We start from the raw sequence: 19,571 nt of genomic DNA, 5'->3' as shown, positions 1-19,571 counted from the left end.
AAGATAAAACACAAAGTGCGCCAGCTTATTTCCATGCAGTGTAGGGGAACAATTATATATATATATATATATATATATCATGTGTTGGTCTATTGGTTGGGCGCCCAAGTCCCAACTCTCCTATCTAATTCGGAGATTCGAGGATTATCCGTGACATCCCTCGAAAGCTTTTTTAATTATTATTCTTTTATTACTCATTTTATTTGTAAAATGAATATTTTATAATCGAAAAATATTTTATACCTATGAACACAACAGATCTTTTAAAAAATCAAAAAATTATTCCGCATTTCATATAATTTTGATAAAAATCAATCAAATATACGAGACGTCGTGATATTTCTGTTTTAATTTATTGTATTTTTATTATTGAAAATTATATAAACATATAATATTTATTTTTTTTATTATGTATACTGATACGGCCCCTCATAATATAACATCCTAGATGTGCCCTTGGGTCGACCCGTCAAATATCCATGAGATCACCATCTAAAAATGATACTTGTCCAAAAGATAAACGAAAATAAGAAAGTACAAATTGACCATGCAATTATATACGTACCCACACACACAAATATATATATATATATATATATATATATATATATATGTATATGTATATGCATTAGGGGTGCAAACGAACCGAACCTGTTCGTGAGCTTTACGAGCCCGCTTGATAAATATTTGATTCGTATTCGAGCTTATCGAACTCGAGCCGAATTCGAACATGTTCGAACTTTTTTTCGAGTCGAGCTCGAGCCGAAATTACTCTGTTCGATAGTTCGCGAATAGTTCGCGAGTCTTAATATTTAATTAATATAATATAATTATATAATAATATATATACATTTCGAGCTTTCGAACCATAATATCTGAATAGTTCACGAATAGGTTCGAATATTTCGAACCGAACTCGAACTCGAACTCGAACTTCATTTCGAGCCGAACTCGAGCCAAAATATTTGAAATTATAGAACTTCGAATCGAGCTCGAACTCGAATATACTCTTATCGATCCGAATTCGAACCATAAAATTTTATCATTATTCGGCTCGATTCGATTCGTTTGCACCCCTAGTATGCATGAAAAATTTGGTAATGAGTACCTGACAAAAACACTAGTGCCTTTAGGGTATCAATTTTTTTTAAAAATAAATAAATAAATAAATCCTATATAGGTGCAGACAAGACAAAACAAGACAAGATTAATGCATGCACACTAGGGGTGTAATCGATTCGAACCGAGTCAAGTAGTACACTACTCGAGATAGATCTCGAGTCATATTTAACTACTCGCAAGCTCGAGCTCGAGCTCGATCGAGTAGTTAATTTCGTACTCGAGCTCGAGCTCGTCTATATCTCGAGCTCGAAAATTATATATAATTATATATAAATATATATATAAATAAATACTTATATGAATAAATAAATAAATAAAATATTATATATATTATATTTATATATATATATATATTTATATTATATTTTATATTTATATGTATTATCGAATAGCTCGTGAGCAACTCGAACACATATATTTCGAGCTCGAGCTTGATTGTATGTTTTCGAGCTCGAGCTCGGTCAAATCGAGCTCGAGTCGAGTTTTGATCGAGCTACTCACGAGTAGCTCGACTCGTTTACATACTTAATGCACACATCGCAAAACCATGGCAAAGGACATTGAGAAAGCTTCGGTTAATTTATTTATGTAAAAGTCTGATTGGTAATTCAATGTAAACCATGGCAAAGGACATTGAGAAAGCTTCGGTTAATTTATTTATGTAAAAGTCTGATTGGTAATTCAATGTAGAATAAAATTATTATTATGTAATATATATATATATATATATATATATATATTGGTAATTCAATGTAAACCATGGCAAAGGACATTGAGAAAGCTTCGGTTAATTTATTTATGTAAAAGTCTGATTGGTAATTCAATGTAGAATAAAATTATTATTATGTAATATATATATATATATATATATATATATATATATATATATATATATATATATATAAAATAAGTAATTCTTTGAAAAGGTAACCATTCAAAACATCCCCTAATGCACACATCGCAAAAACCATGGCAAAGGACATTGAGAAAGCTTCGGTTAATTTATTTATATAAAAGTCTGATTGGTAATTCAATGTAGAATAAAATTATTATTATGTAATATATATATATATATATATATATAATAAGTAATTCTTTGAAAAGGTAACCATTCAAAACATCATAAATACAAGTTTAGTGAAATCATATATGTGTGCCAATAGATACATAATTTGATTTTATCTGAAAACATGATAATCAAGTTAAGATGAGTGGAAAAAAAATATTTTATCAATTAAACAATATTTTATCAATTTACTCTTTGTATTAGATCACTAAAATAGAATGTGTAAGGGATATCATGGTTCATAAAAATTATCAGAATCTGATGTTGTCACTAGGTGTTGACAACATCCTACACAACATGCAGCGGAAATATTAAAACGCGAATAGTAACAGCAAACCAACAGTAAAACTACTCAAGAGTAAATATGCACAAGTACTAAAGTAATAAAAGGTTGCACATACAAACAGATTCAGATGTTGTCACTAGGTGTTGACAACATCTTCAATAACACCTTGAGTAACATGCATCAGAATTTATGAAAGCATGAATAACATAGATAAGAAACCAAGCAAATTAGACTCAGATTTTTAAGCAAGAGTATAAAATACTCTTGCAGCGCCTCAGGACAAAACTTTCACTAGAAAATAAATCAAAGAGTTTTACAAACCCTAAAACTAGTGAATTATTGTAAAAATTAATTTTCTCAAAGCATGTGAGAAAATAAAGAATAAAACAAATAAACCAACTCTTAAAAGTCTACTGAAGGTCGACAAGAAAATCAAGAGAATAGAGTTGGCCCTTAGATGCCAAAATACGAGAGCAAAAAAGATTTCAATATTCGATCTTCAATCTTCAATCAACATGCTCTCAACCTCTTCACGACATCTACGGAAAATAACTTCAACAAATAGACAAGGACTCTTCAACGTGAAAGCACTCCAGAAATTCGAGTTCCTTGTCTTCTCCACTTAAGCTTTCTCGTCTCTCTCTTTTATTTTGTACGCTCAAATTCTCATCTACGGCTTGATCTCTCTTTTCTGCGCTCTCTCGTTTTTTCTCCAAGCCCCAGATCTCTACGTTCTTTCTTCTATTTAAGCGTGTCAACTTATCTCCAAACAGACTTGATCTTGTTTCCTTATTTCAAACTTGAATCTACAATGATAAAGAAACAAAGATAAGTTATGAGATAGATATATATTATGATAAGTCCAAATATATCTCCTACCAAAAATATCAAACGACTAAAACTATAAGATATTTAAAAAGATCTAAACTTCAAGTCCAAGAAACCATATTTTAAATCTAGAAATATTATATTATCTCAATTCAAATCAAAACCATTCCTAGTTTAAAATATATCAAGCATATAGATAAGAAACACAATATTAACTATCAATCCTAGAAAGGCAAAACACATTAATATAATCTTTCAAAACATGGAAAGAAATCAAGGAATTTTACTCCTTTCAATCTTCCCCTTTTTGCCTTTCTGGACAAAACATCTAAAAGTAACTGAGTAACTCCCCCTGAATAATAATTCTCAGAACTCCCCTGAGTTCAAACTTCTCAAATCAGTTCTCCCCCTGAATTTGATCTTTCAATTCTGAGTGTTGTCAAGAATGTTGGCAACACCTGCACACAACACTTGGTGAGATCAGAAAATACTTAATACATGTTCAGAAGTGAATTACAAAACACATTTAATCAATTCAGCACACATCACAACTCTCCTGAATATCAATTCTCTCCCTGAATACGAAAATACATTCTTCCCCTTAATTAAAGCTTGGATGTTGTCGAGGATGTTCCCAACACCTTCTCACAACACTTAAGTCAGAGCAAAAAAAACTTATAAGAACAAACCAGAGAGTTATAATCAAATAAGCTAAAATTGATTAGAACCAGATCAAAGCAAAAACATAAGATAAATCAGAGCAGAGCAAAATAAACTTAAACCACAAAAAAAAAACTAAAACTTATTGCTCTGTGACAATCCATCATTTGCTTCGCCAGAACTAGCTTCTTCTCCATCAGAGTCAGAGTCACTATCTTCTCCATCAGAGCTAGAGCCATTAGATTCAACATCTTCTCCCCCTTTTTGTCCAGAAGAGGTACCTACACCAAGAAAAAATTCGATATTGAGACATAAGAGCTTCATAGTAAGCAATGTCTGCTTTGACTTGTAAAATCTTCTGTTCAACATGCAGCATCTGGATTGAATAAAGATAGAATCCAGTTGTTGAAGTAGGAGGAACAAATATGGCAGTGGCAGGGGAGGTGTTGGCAACATCTGCCACAGTATCTGCAGCAGCACCTGTTTCTGACCAAGGTAGGTCCAATTTCATGTTACCTTTAAGTAATGCAGGTGCAAGCTTCAGGACCTCAACAACAGCAGATAAAAGCTCATCATCATGTTTTTCAAAATATTGAGATACTAGCACAACAAATATCAAAGAAAAAAACATGAGCATGTAAGATACCAACCCACAGTTTGCATATTGCATAACTGTAGTAAAACACAAGCTTTCCAAAGTTCAAAGCTGCTCCAGTTCCTATAGTAAACAACACACCAACTTGTTGTTTGGTGACAAATATGGAATTTGTGGACGGAGTCCAAGTCTTGATTGCAGTTTTGTAAATAACATAAGCTATCTTATCAGAGCAGGCTGCACATTTTCTTCCACCTCGGGTGGGTTAAAAAATCCATTAATCACAGTAGGACTAAACTCGAAAAATATGAACCCTCACATGAATTTTCCCAAATTTTGCAAAAGAAGGTTCGGCACAGCTTTAGTCAAATTTCAGTAGAATTCCAAGACCATAGGTCTACAGTAAGGAGTAGCATATGTCACAGTAGAGAGCATATTCCTGAGTTGGAAAATTCTTACCAGATTTTGAGCGCCATATACTTCCAAATCAATGATGGGGTCCTCAAAGAAGTCACAATTGGCATAGTATTGCCAATCGTTTGCAGCATTCTCAGTAAAAAAAATATAGAGGAATAGGATTGGCTTACTCGATAGTCTTTATCCAAGGTGTTGTCCAGGGTGTCAGCAACACCTTCAGAAAACATCTTCTGCAGAAACAGCAACCTTGGATTCCTACATAAAGGTGTAATAACAGTGACAGTAGCCAGCAAATTCCGAATTCTAAAAAATTCTACAATATTCAAATACTCCTCATCTAAGATGTCAGCAGAAATGTCAACAGTATTTGATGCAACATTTTCTTTTGAGGCAGATTCCTCAGAGTCTTCATCAGAGAATGCAAGGGATGGATCAACAGCAGTAAAAATGACCATCAAAGATGGATCAGCAGTAGTAACAATGACCATCAAATATCTCAATTTTAAAAAAATCATCCTCTAAGGTGTTGTCAGAGGTGTTGTCAACATCTTGCTCAACATCTTCTTTGTAGCACATCTCTGTTTGAATATCAGTGAATCAAAATTCTTCTCTGCCATAAAATTTTGAACAGTTAGAATAAAAAGAGAAGAATTTGACAATAATGCAAGGACCGACAAAATTCTGTAGAAGTGATAATGTGGTGAGGGAGAGCAAAGAGTAACAAGACCATAAATATTATGATGATAATATCAAATCTAACAACAAACCCTTCACCGCTTAATCACTCGGTCATAGTTAATGTTCCCTAACAGTAACAATTGTCAATGTTAAAATGGAGTTTGAAATCATTATGGCAACAAATTTCCGAAAAAAGTTAATAAATCAAGCCAATTTATTTTCACAAAATTTCCATAGATAAACTCCACATCGAATTTAACTCCACTAAAACATTTTCGATCACAAAACAATTCGAAATATTAGTGGATTGGGCAAATCACTAAATTTTGCTTATTTCGAACTTCAAACTTCTCAGCAAGATATATTCACCATAAAATAAATATGCATGTCCTAATTATTTCTAAAAACAGAGTGTAACAATGCAATAAAATGCAATCACATGCAAAAACAAATATGTTGACAAATGAGGTGTTATCCACGATGTTGGCAACATCTTCCAGCAACACTTCAGGATTCTAAAAAACTTTGATTTCCAGACATTCATAAAATTCTTATTACAGAAGTGGTAGCCTGCACACTAAAGGAACGATCTTCAACGAACTTCTTTAGGTAGCTTTTTCCATTTGCTTCTGATTTTTAATCAAATTTGATGATTGAATTGATTATGGTGAACCTTTTTTTTAGTTATTTTGAGTTTCTGAATTTGCGAAATCACTTTTCACTTGGGACGGATCATGGAATACACGAACATCCCTCCACTACTTCGTGATTTAGTCAGAACTCTTCTTCAATTAAATCTCATTAAACTGTAAAACAATTTGCAAAGAATCCTGAGTGAAAACTGGTCAATGATTACCAAGTATCAAACACTTCACAAAACAGAGTGTATGCATGAATGCAACATGCCTAATAATCCTAAAGATGCACATGCATGAAAAGGTGTTGTCGCAGGGTGTTAGCAACACTCCAGACAACATCTCAGTTATGTCTATAATGCACACAAACTGAGAGACTTCCTTAGACTGGAAAATCTCTCGAAATCCAAAGCTTTGGTGAAAATATCAGCTAATTTGTTATCAGTTCTAATAAACTCAATACAGATCATGCCTTTCTCGACCAAATCTCTAATGCAGTGATGTCAAATGTCTATGTGTTTGATTCGAGAGTGTTGTACTGGATTTTTGGACATATCAATAAAGCTTGAATTATCACAGTACATACAACTAAACATGATATCTAGCCCAATAGCACAAAAAAAATAAGATACTTCCAATTATGCTTCTGTAGAGGGTGTTGTCAACACCTTCGACAACATCTTCCCTCGACAGTTTTTCACTTGACCTCATTGGTGTACGCATGTGTTTACAATTTTCATTCAAATACTTTTTCATAAGATTTCTAGCATACTGTATTTGACACACAAAAATTCCATCATGCATTTTTTTCACTTGCAACCCCAAGAAATAATTCAATTCACCAACCATACTCATCTCAAAAGTAGACGACATGCACTTCACAAATTTATCGACAAGTTTTTCACAAGAAGCACTGACCGGCTAAATCGGTTTGATAAAAATCTACTGGCAAGCGCACCAGGTCAAGTAATAGTAAAGTGGACTGAGAGTCCAAGTATCGATCCCACAGGGACTGCAGTCAATTCTCAAGAATTAATTATTTTACTTAATCTAGACAAAATAATAGAAGGATTTTGAATTAAATAAAATAAGAATATAAAATAAAAACTGATTAAGAAATAAGAATAAAAATAACTGAATATAAAAATAATCAAGACAAAGACAACCAAGACACACGTAGGTACCGAACAAATTTTGTAACATGTAGTCGATTCAGGACTCAGATTTAATCTTAATTCACGGGAATTCTCCTAATTTGTTCAAAGGTCTATTTCTAGAACAATCAAACCTATTCAAATATTGATGAACTAATCTTTCGTAATTCTAATCAAATTTGAATGCATTAAATATTTGTGAAAATTCAGTTTACACCTAAACCGCACACTGAAACCGAATTCTATTTCTAGTCGGTTTTACAATATGTTAATTATCAGAGTGATCAAAATCAAAACCTCCTCTGTCGATTTAGAATTGATTAACATGCAAGCAAACAGTTGATCAGACTATTCACAAGACAAATATAAATCTGACAATTAATAAAATAAAATCAACTCTAAAAAATCCCAAACAAACATCCAAGTTTTCTACATGAATTTGTTCGGCCCAATCACGCCGTATTGGTTGAAAATAAACTACTCAATAATTAAAAACAATAATTCAAAAATAAAAATAAAAAGAAGAAAAGAAAGAAGAAATCTTCTCTCCCAAGCCTTGTAGCCGCCTCCTCTTGCGTTGTCTGCGCTCTGGAGCTTCCGAAACCCTAAAAAATATGTTATATCTTCTATATATATGGTCCGGAACGCCTACCAATTAATTTCCTCTCAAAATAAGGATTTTTCGGAACACATATGACCCCCGAACACGCGCGCGCGCGCACAACACATAAAAACAGAGGCCTGTACGTCGGACTCGCGCGCGCGCGAGCTTGATTCTCGCGCGCGCGCAGTACAAAAAATTTGCGCCGAGCGACAATTTTCAAAAATTCATATTCGAGATCTAGCCGTCGGATTGAGCTGAAATTTGGACAGCAGCTTCAAAACATCTTTAATTTAATCTGAACGGTGGAGATTGGATTTCAATGTCTCTAAAATTAAATATGATTTTTCGATCAAGGCTGCTCCGTAATTCACTCTTCAAAAATCCATTTTCCTACAAAATTAACCCAAGGAGTGAAATACATACACATGCACTAAAACACATAAAAACACATAAAAATAATATGAATGCACACAAAATAGACATAAAAATAATATGAAATAATGCATACAAAATGCACTTATCAACACCCCCATACTTAAACCTTGCTCGCCCACGAGCAAGACATGCAAAAACAAAATGCAGACAAAAACATAGGTAAGGACGATTCATAAATGTGCAAAGCCTCTGAGAAGTTTAATCACAAAACAAAAAACACAGACATGCTCTCAACTTTTCATAATACACCTTCGGTTTAACGTGAACGTGTGTGTGTGAAATGTCATTCCAGTTTCATACAACTTAGACCGAATTCGTTTCAAAACTGCTTAGCGACCTATGACAAATTAGTGCAAGTTTAACTCTTCAAGTGCTCATTCCTTCCAACGACCTCTAGACAAACCCACCTCCCTTGAGATAATGAATTACACACCTCCGGATTTTGCACCCGGTATTGCATTAGCCCCAATAATTACCCGCTGACTTAGCTATAACTGGCTAGGATACGAAAAATCATTCTATTTTTTCTTTCTAATCCCCTCGTTTATAGCCCGGATGGAGCATCAATCCCATTGAATCCGCATACTTAGCCTTAAATTTGAATTATTTTTTTTTTTTTAGGATTTTAATCCTTTCAAGGCCCGGATGGAATTGTATATAAATTTTTCTAGGTACGCCCAAGATCATAAGTGTAAACTAGAGCCTCATCAAAATTCATAGAACACAATCAAGATCCACAAACCACCTATTGCCGTGCAATGGTCAAACAGACAGAAACTTCATCAAATCTTTCGCTACAATTCACTGGTCTAACATTAGTGCTTAAAAATATTCACGGTTCAACCTAAAGTTTCTCATGTCCAGTCAAGAGCAAAAAATTTTCAAAAATCCATTTTTTTCAAACTTCATCATCATAGGCTACCATGACTTATCCTACCCATGCAGGACAACACAAACAACAACAAAAATACACTATATGCAAACAGACATGAAACGAACTTTATGCAACACAAACACAAAACATAATGAAATAAACTAGTCTACCCCCCCATACTTATCCAAAGCATTGCCCTCAATGCTTCAGACAATGAACAGAATTCAAAACGAACAAAAACACAATGAAAACAGAAATAACACTCCCCTAGTTTTTGTTTCATTCTCTTCCTTCTTGACGGCATCAGCTGGGACAGTAGCATCAGTCTAGATATATCGGCAGGCATGACCAACTGGCATGGGAAAGAAAACAAAATCAAATAAAAACAAAATATAAAAAAAAAACAAAATAAAAACAAAAGCAAAAACACTGGGTTGCCTCCCAGTCAGCGCTAAAATTATAGTCTATAGCCCGACTATGCAGAAGCCACCATCAAAGAGCGGCTGCCGCCCATAGTAAGAATCATACGATTCTACGTATGGGTTTTGAATTTCTTCGCCCTCAAGCTTGGCGTGATATTTGCAGTTTAAGCTTGTCGGTCCAACAGTACTCGACATGAAATTTTTCCTTTGGAAAGAGACTCTGATTCTAGGCTGAAGCTCAAAGAGGATGTAATACTGTGGAGGTGGCGTCAATGGCAAAAAAGTATCTTCTAACGGTGTACATAAAACGACCACTGACGAGGTAAAATCTCTCTCCTTGTATGGTTCTTCCTCCTCCACTATCATGTTTGGCTCATCCTCACAAGAAGATTCCTCAAAAATGATTTCTTCATGCTCTGGCTCAGTTACTTCACTCAATTGGCAGATATCCAAAATTGGTTCTCTAATAAGCGCAATCTGTTCATCCAAAACACTTATGCGGCTTTCTAAAAATTGATTTGACTCTGTCTGCTGTCGCACAAGATTTTCCAACCGAGCCACATAATCTTCGGAACGCCCTATGCAGTCTTCTTGATGCTCCAGTGGCTGGTTCGCAAAATTTTTAGAGTTGATATCTGGAGGATATTGTTGACTCCAACCCTGCAGTGAAGGATCACAATGCCAATGGTAGTCAAAATCTGCCATATCATTTAACAAGTGCATCGCACTGTCTTCATCTCTTCTAAACAATTGACTGCCAGTGGCCAACGCTCCATAATCCACCCAACTTCTTGTAATCTCATCCAAACCACCATAAAAAAATTGAGTGAGGGTGTAGCTTGAAAATTTATGGCATCGAAATCTGTTCGCCAAATCATTGAATCTCCCCCAAACAGCATAGAATGGCTCCAAGTATTGCTGGCCAAATCTTGTGAACACCTGATGATGATCCATCTCCAAGTACCTCACAAGCAAAAGAAAAGAAAAGAAAAATTAAAAAAAAAAAACGAAAAGAACGAAAAGATAGAAATAAAAAAAAATGTCTAACCTCAAGCAAATAATCTATCCTAATATCAACTAAACAGTCCCCGGCAACGGCGCCAAAAACTTGACCGGCTAAATCGGTTTGATAAAAATCTACTGGCAAGCGCACCAGGTCAAGTAATAGTAAAGTGGACTGAGAGTCTAAGTATCGATCCCACAGGGACTGCAGTCAATTCTCAAGAATTAATTATTTTACTTAATCTAGACAAAATAATAGAAGGATTTTGAATTAAATAAAATAAGAATATAAAATAAAAACTGATTAAGAAATAAGAATAAAAATAACTGAAGATAAAAATAATCAAGACAAAGACAACCAAGACACACGTAGGTACCGAACAAATTTTGTAACATGTAGTCGATTCAGGACTCAGATTTAATCTTAATTCACGGGAATTCTCCTAATTTGTTCAAAGGTTTATTTCTAGAACAATCAAACCTATTCAAATATTGATGAACTAATCTTTCGTAATTCTAATCAAATTTGAATGCATTAAATATTTGTGAAAATTCAGTTTACACCTAAACCGCACACTGAAACCGAATTCTATTTCTAGTCGGTTTTACAATATGTTAATTATCAGAGTGATCAAAATCAAAACCTCCTCTGTCGATTTAGAATTGATTAACATGCAAGCAAACAGTTGATCAGACTATTTACAAGACAAATATAAATCTGACAATTAATAAAATAAAATCAACTCTAAAAAATCCCAAACAAACATCCAAGTTTTCTACATGAATTTGTTCGGCCCAATCACGCCGTCTTGGTTGAAAATAAACTACTCAATAATTAAAAACAATAATTCAAAAATAAAAATAAAAAGAAGAAAAGAAAGAATAAATTTTCTCTCCCAAGCCTTGTAGCCGCCTCCTCTTGCGTTGTCTGCGCTCTGGAGCTTCCGAAACCCTCAAAAATATGTTATATCTTCTATATATATGGTCCGGAACGCCTACCAATTAATTTCCTCTCAAAATAAGGATTTTTCGGAACACATATGACCCCCGAACACGCGCGCGCGCGGCATAGGCCTCGCGCGCGCACAGCACATAAAAACAGAGGCCTGTACGTCGGACTCGCGCGCGCGCGAGCTTGATTCTCGCGCGCGCGCAGTACAAAAAATCTGCGCCGAGCGACAATTTTCAAAAATTCATATCTCGAGATCTAGCCGTCGGATTGAGCTGAAATTTGGACAGAAGCTTCAAAACATCTTTAAATTTAATCTGAACGGTGGAGATTGGATTTCAATATCTTTAAAATTAAATATGATTTTTCGATCAAGGCTGCTCCGTAATTCACTCTTCAAAAATCCATTTTCCTACAAAATTAACCCAAGGAGTGAAATACATACACATGCACTAAAACACATAAAAACACATAAAAATAATATGAATGCACACAAAATAGACATAAAAATAACATGAAATAATGCATACAAAATGCACTTATCAAGCACAAAAGATTATGTCATCCATATAAATTTGGCAAATAAGAATATTACCTTGAGACTTTTGCACAAACAATGTCTTATCAATCTCACCTCTTTTGAATCCAAGATTGAGCAAGTATTTGGTTAATCTTCCATACCATGCATGTGGTTCTTGCTACAATCCATACAGTCCCAACCTTTTTGGTTCACTGTTTGACACAAAGCATGAAAATCTTACCTATGAAAACGTGGAGCTCATGAGAATTAGTCCAGCCATATTTCGATAATCCACATTTTCTTTTCTTCGGGTTTGCATATCTCCATGCACATATCCAATGACCTCACTGTATTCATCCTCATTTTCAGCAGTGGATTGTTCAAATTTTTGTTTCTGAAGATTCTGTAGGAGATGTTGTCACAGGTGTTGTAACACCTTGAACAACATCTAAATTTCCAGAATTTTCAAACATATCATAAACTTCAACTTCGACAGTTTTCTTCTTCAAATCTGCAAAGTCATCAAAAACAACATTAATAGACTTAAAAAATTGTTCGAGTTCTTAAGTTAAACATCATGTAATCTTGAATATCCGAAGAATAACCTAAGAACAAACCCTTGTCACTTTTATCATCAAACTTTGCAAAATGATCAATATCATTCAAAACGTAACATACACAGCCAAAAACATGAAAGTACTTAAGGTTCGGCCACTTTCCCATGAGAGATTTATAAGAAGTCATAGTAGAACCATTCCTCAAATATACTCTATTTGAAATGTGAAGTGTTGTGATTAAGGCTTCTGCCCAAAAATGTTTTGAGATATTTTCAGAACTTAACATCACTCTAGCCATCTCTTGCAAAGTTATATTCTTATTTTCAACAAATTCATTCTGTTGTGGGGTTTTGAGAGCAGAAAATTCATGATAAATACCTTTCTTACCACATAAATTCTCAAAAAAAAGAGTTTAGAACTCCTTACCATAATCAGTGAGAATTCTGGTCACCTTCAAGTTGTGAATATTCACAATCCTAGTGAGCAAATTCTTAAAAACATCAAATGTATCTGATCTTTCTCTAAAAAAACTTACCCAAGTATGTAGTGAAAAATCATCTACACAAACAACAGAATATTTCTTACCTTCACAGCTTTCCACATCCATTGGACCCTTCGAGTCCATATGTACAAACTTAAGACAAAGTGTTGTCTCAGATGTTGGCAACATCTGGTGCAACACCTTGGTTTGCTTCTTTTTGACATGCCTCACAAACAAATGAAATTCCAGATTTTAAATTATTCATACCTCTAGCAGCATCAAAATTACTTAAATTCTTCAAAGTCTTGAAGTTTGCACGACCCAACTTTTGATGTCATAGGTTAAATTCATCTACCTTTGAATTTTTACATGCCATCTCCTCTCCAAGTTGATAGAAATTATCAAACGACCTCATACCTGTCATCAAACACATGTTAGAGCTATAAAAAACTTTGCATAATTTCTTATCAAATTGCACATGCAAGTTGTCATCACAAAGCTGACTAATGCTTATTAAATTTGAAGTTAATCCTTCAACATGAAGCACATTGCAAAGCTTAGGCAAACCAGCAACATCCAGTGTGCCTTTTCCTACAATATTTCCCTTTGTTGCTTCTCCATACATCACTTTCTCACTCTTCTGTTCAACATAATCTGTGAGAAACTTCTTAGAACCTGTCATATGACGTGAACTTCCACTATCAAAGTACCAAACATCTGAAACATTAGTTCTTAAAGAAGTATAAACCATGTAGCAGTGAATATCAGCTTTTGGTACTCAAACCTGTCTTACAGTAGATCTGTTTTTGGACATGTTGTGGAAAGGTGTTGGCAACACCTTAGGCAACACCTTCGATCCAGACCTCTGCCAATAATCTTCCTGCAGCTTAAAACAGTATGGTTTGATATGACCAGGTCTATGACAGTAATGACATACAAACTTACGCTTTCTCCCAGACTTTATAGGAACAGTAGGTTGTGGTTTTGGTTTTGGAGGATCGGTTGTTGTGACATTTTCTGTTAAGATTCCTGGACAACTATTTTCTTTGACAAACACAGGAGCTTTTGAACATTCACCAACCTCAAATTTACTGTTCTCAAAACCTAGTCCAGCCTTACCATCTCTTCCCATCATGAGCAAAGAATCAAGCTTGGTTGTGCTTGAGTTGAATTAAGCCAGTGTAGCCTTAACTTTCATGAGTTCATCCTTAACCTGACTCAATTTCAGATCCTTCTTACTCAGCATAACTTCAAGTCTTGATATATCAGCCTTCAAATCAGAATTTTCTCTTGAAAGAAAAGTGTTCTTCTTATTTCGTTCAACCCAGTCATCATATAACTCTTCATATTGCATTCGCACATCTTCCAGAGACATTCTTTCATCACCTGCATCAGTATTACACACATTATCAATAGTAAAAGAATTTAAACATACTGACATTTGGGAGATGTTGCGGCCAGGTGTGGCAACACCTGCGGCAACACCTAAAGGATTGACTTGCATAAGCTTCTTTCTTCCCATCAAAGCTGTCAGGGATGTGTGGCTTTCTTCTTCATTCTGTTCTTTACCTTCTTCAGAATATTCACCACTCAAAGATGTGATCATCCCTTTTCGAAGCGTGTTTGCACATTCATTGGCAAAATGACCATAGCCTTGACATTCATGACATTGCACCGTGTCAATCTTCTTTGCAGTAGGCTTTTTCTTTCCTTCCAGCATAAGTCGAGGCTTTTGAGGATCAGGAAACTTCCTTGATGATTGATCAGGCCCGCCTATTTTAAGAGTTTTGTTAGCAGCCGGAAAAAGTGGAGCTTTGAGTTTCTGATCGGTTTTCTTTGTCTCCCTCGTCTTCTTTAGATACTCACCAAATTTTTTTATGATGAGTAACAAAGAGTCATCTCCCAAATCCGATTCAAATACTTCTTGAGGTTTGAAGAATGAGTTTGCTGTTGTTGAATCCATAATATTCCTGAAAAAATAATCCAGAATCAGCTCCTAGTGTATCAAGAATAGGCTCTAATACCACTTGTAAGGGATATCATGGTTCATAAAAATTATCAGAATCAGATGTTGTCACTAAGTGTTGACAACATCCTACACAACATGCAGCGGAAATATTAAAACGTGAATTGTAACAGCAAACCAACAGTAAAACTACTCAAGAGTAAATATGCACAAGTACTAAAGTAATAAAAGGTTGCACATACAAACAGATTCATATGTTGTCACTAGGTGTGACAACATCTTCAATAACACCTTGAGTAACATGCATCAGAATTTATGAAAGCATGAATAACATAGATAAGCAACCAAGCAAATTAGACTCGGATTTTTAAGCAAGAGTATAAAATACTCTTGCAGCGCCTCAGGGAAAAACTTTCACTAGAAAATAAATCAAAGAGTTTTACAAACCCTAAAACTAGTGAATTATTGTAAAAATCAATTTTCTCAAAGCATGTGAGAAAATAAAGAATAAAACAAATAAACCAACTCTTAAAAGTCTACTGAAGGTAGACAAGAAAATCAAGAGAATAGAGTTGGCCCTTAGATGCTAAAATACGAGAGCAAAAAAGATTTCAATCTTCGATCTTCAATCTTCAATCAACATGCTCTCAACCTCTTCACGACATCTACGAAAAATAACTTCAACAAATAGACAAGGACTCTTCAACGTGAAAGTACTCCAGAAAGTCGAGTTCCTTGTCTTCTCCACTTAAGCTCTCTCGTCTCTCTCTTTTATTTTGTACGCTCAAATTCTCATCTACGGCTTGATCTCTCTTTTCTGCGCTCTCTCGTTTTTATCCAAGCCCCAGATCTTTACGTTCTTTCTTCTATTTAAGCGTGTCAACTTATCTCCAAACAGACTTGATCTTGTTTCCTTAATTCAAACTTGAATCTACAATGATAAGGAAACAAAGATAAGTTAGGAGATAAATATATATTATGATAAGTCCAAATATATCTCCTACCAAAAATATCAAACGACTAAAACTATAAGATATTTAAAAAGATCTAAACTTCAAGTCCAAAAACCATATTTTAAATCTAGGAATATTATATTATCTCAATTCAAATCAAAACTATTCCTAGTTTAAAATATATCAAACATATAGATAAGAAACACAATATTAACTATCAATCCTAGAAAGACAAAACACATTAATACAATATTTCAAAACATAGAAAGAAATCAAGGAATTTTACTCCTTTCAGAATGCAATTTTAATTTATATTTGATGTTATCATCAGGAAATTTATACTATAATCTAGCTGTTTCAATAACTCAAAACTCAACAAAACAAGATATAAAATAATAGACAATGTATAATAACAAATTAATGAAGTATTTGGTTATAACTGTAGTTAAATTAGTTCAACTCCTTGCAAAGTTGCAATATTGTTTTGGTTGGTAAACAAGACACTATAAGATCAGCATGTACAATAATATGGTGAAGTTCCTAACGTAACCACATGCTATTTTTCCTAGTATTCCAAATGAATTATAAATCAATAATGATTAGGCTTGTTCGAGAAAAAAAAAATAGAACTTTGGCCACAATTTTTTTTTAGTTATATATTACTTATTAATGATTTGTAATTTTATTAATAAATAAATATCTAGCTATAATATCACTCCGCAATGAATAATAAGGTAACCCTCCATGTGAGTGGGCCTAACCGATATCACTGCTAGAAACTTTGCCTTGAAGCGGATCTATGATCCGGTTAATTTAGTTAGGGTTGATAAAATTTAATAACAAACGCCCTAATCGACCGAACTGAATTACACCAAATCGATATGTTCAATTTTTTTTGACTAGAACGGTGGTTTGAAAAAAATAGCTAATCGCACCGCTTGATGGTAATTTTAGTGAAAAATCACACTAGTTGCACAACATAAATAAATAATTTATGATATATTAATATTATCATGGATATTTTTTATATAATTTATTTTAAATTCAATAGAGTGATTAAACATTACTATGTTAATTATGATATATACCAAAATAATGATAGAAGTCCAAAATATGATATATCACATGAATTACAAATTAACTTTATTTCATCATTATGTTATCATAAAATCATGCACATTCAACGACGTTAGGAAAAAATTCTATATTTTTAATTAAAAACAAACTTTAGTTCATATTTATGAAAATACCGTCCGAACCGCATGCACCGTAATCCCCAATTAATTATGGTTTAGGTCTAAATGTATATCATCATCGAAAGCTTTATTTTCTGTAATGTTCGCCTTTAATTCATTCATTATTCTTTGTTAAAAGGATATAACAACATGAGTTTCGTAAAAATCTTAATCGTTGAACGTATACTTTACAAATTACAACTATACACTTGAATTTCATTTAACTACTCGTGGTCAAATTTTCCTATATATAAATTATAATAAAAAATAACACAAACTTTAGTGCAAACACCATCTCACAGATTAATTAATTTTGTGAATGTATCACATATTCACTTCGATTCATGAAAAATATATTACTTTTTTATGATATACACAAATATTATTTTACCTTTATGTATATGAAAATTGGGTCGACCCGTCAAATATCCACGAGACCATCTAAAAAAATGATACTTGTCCAAAAAATAAATCCATATAGGTGCAGACAAGACAAGACAAGACAAGATTAATGCATGCACTCATCGCAAAACCATGGCAAATTAAGGACATCGAGAAAGCTTCGGTTTATATAATATATATATATATATATATATATATGTCCTTAAAAGCTTCGGTTTATATAATATATATATATATATATATATATATATATATATATATATAGTCTGAAAAAGATGGAGCCTAGGAGAACATGAACAGGGACCAAGCAAACCTTGGGTTTTCAGATCACAATGGGCTTCTATGTGGCCCAAATATATTGGGCTGCCGTAGTGTCGTGGTTTCTACTTTCTTTTCTTCTTTTTTTTTAAATTTTATTTTGTTCTTTTATAGCAACTATTGAGATTGATTTTATATAGAAATCAAAATAATAATATATCTATATATACAAGTTACAATAAGGTAAAATAATAACCAAAGTTGCATCCTCAAACGGTTAAATGAGTAGACTTATTACAAATTGCAATACATATCTTTATATCGCATTCTGTATTGTACCACAGTGATAGACTGATAGTCAACTTTTGTGATTTTTTTTGGATCATCCCCCATATCGAGTTAGCATTTGCCTTTGTGATGATGCTCTCAAAATTTTCTTCCTCAATATTGGTGCATCAATCGATATATCTTTGTCTAAAAATCAGTGTCGTACCTGTGTTCGATAAGGCCTGAGGTAAACAATAAAGACCGGGCCCTCTTATTGCGATAAATAGTTTTAAAGTTCAGTTCTTAAATAACAAATATATCAAATAATACATAGATATATCGGAGATAATATATTACATAAATAACAATTTAACAAATATTTGAAATGATTAAATAAATACAATCATCTAACTGTTTTAGAAAGACAAATATTTATCAAATCTGTATGATCCAATTTTCGGAACATCTCTTAATCAACAATATGGTTTTTTTATGCAACTGTTATTGATATGATTAACAAAATATTATAGCAATATAAGTATTTTGAAATAACAATTCAGTTTCTTCAAACACAGTAGCATATCAATTGCTCTTTTTCACTAATATGTTCAGTAACATCTTATGAACATCAACTCCAAAACAACTCATCCTCATTACTATATGAAAGTATATCATGATTCAAAAATTGTTGAAACTTCATAAAAGACTTTATCCAACTAGTTAAAAACTCATTCTTTTAACTTTTCAAAATTTAACAAAAATCCCGAAGTCTATTTATATTGTATCTAAAAGTTATTAAAAATTACTAAATTCAAAGCATGAGCAAAACCAACAAGAAAAATTGATTAATGTAGAATTAAAAAAAAATCATGTGAACACAAAGAAATTCTAAAGTATTTTACTATTACTATGAAATATCAACCACGAAAATTTTTAATTTTATGTTGCCAAAGCAATTATACATAAAATAAATAAATCAAGAAGATTTTAGTAAAAAAAAATATTGAGAATTGGGTTGAAGGGGCTAAAATATTGGAGTGTCTGTTGGTTAGGATTGTACATATGATATTAAGTAATTGAGAGTTTAAACCAATACAAAAAAAGGGCTAAAATATTAGTCATATTAACCCATTTCTCAAACTCAACATATACATCTAATAAAAAAAAATGGGCCCCTATTGGGCCGGGCCCTGAGGCGATGGCCT

Source organism: Henckelia pumila, chromosome 2 (genome assembly GCF_033568475.1).
Source record: "Henckelia pumila isolate YLH828 chromosome 2, ASM3356847v2, whole genome shotgun sequence".
In the NCBI taxonomy this organism is placed as follows: domain Eukaryota; kingdom Viridiplantae; phylum Streptophyta; class Magnoliopsida; order Lamiales; family Gesneriaceae; genus Henckelia; species Henckelia pumila.
Note: the sequence above shows the minus strand (reverse complement) of the source record.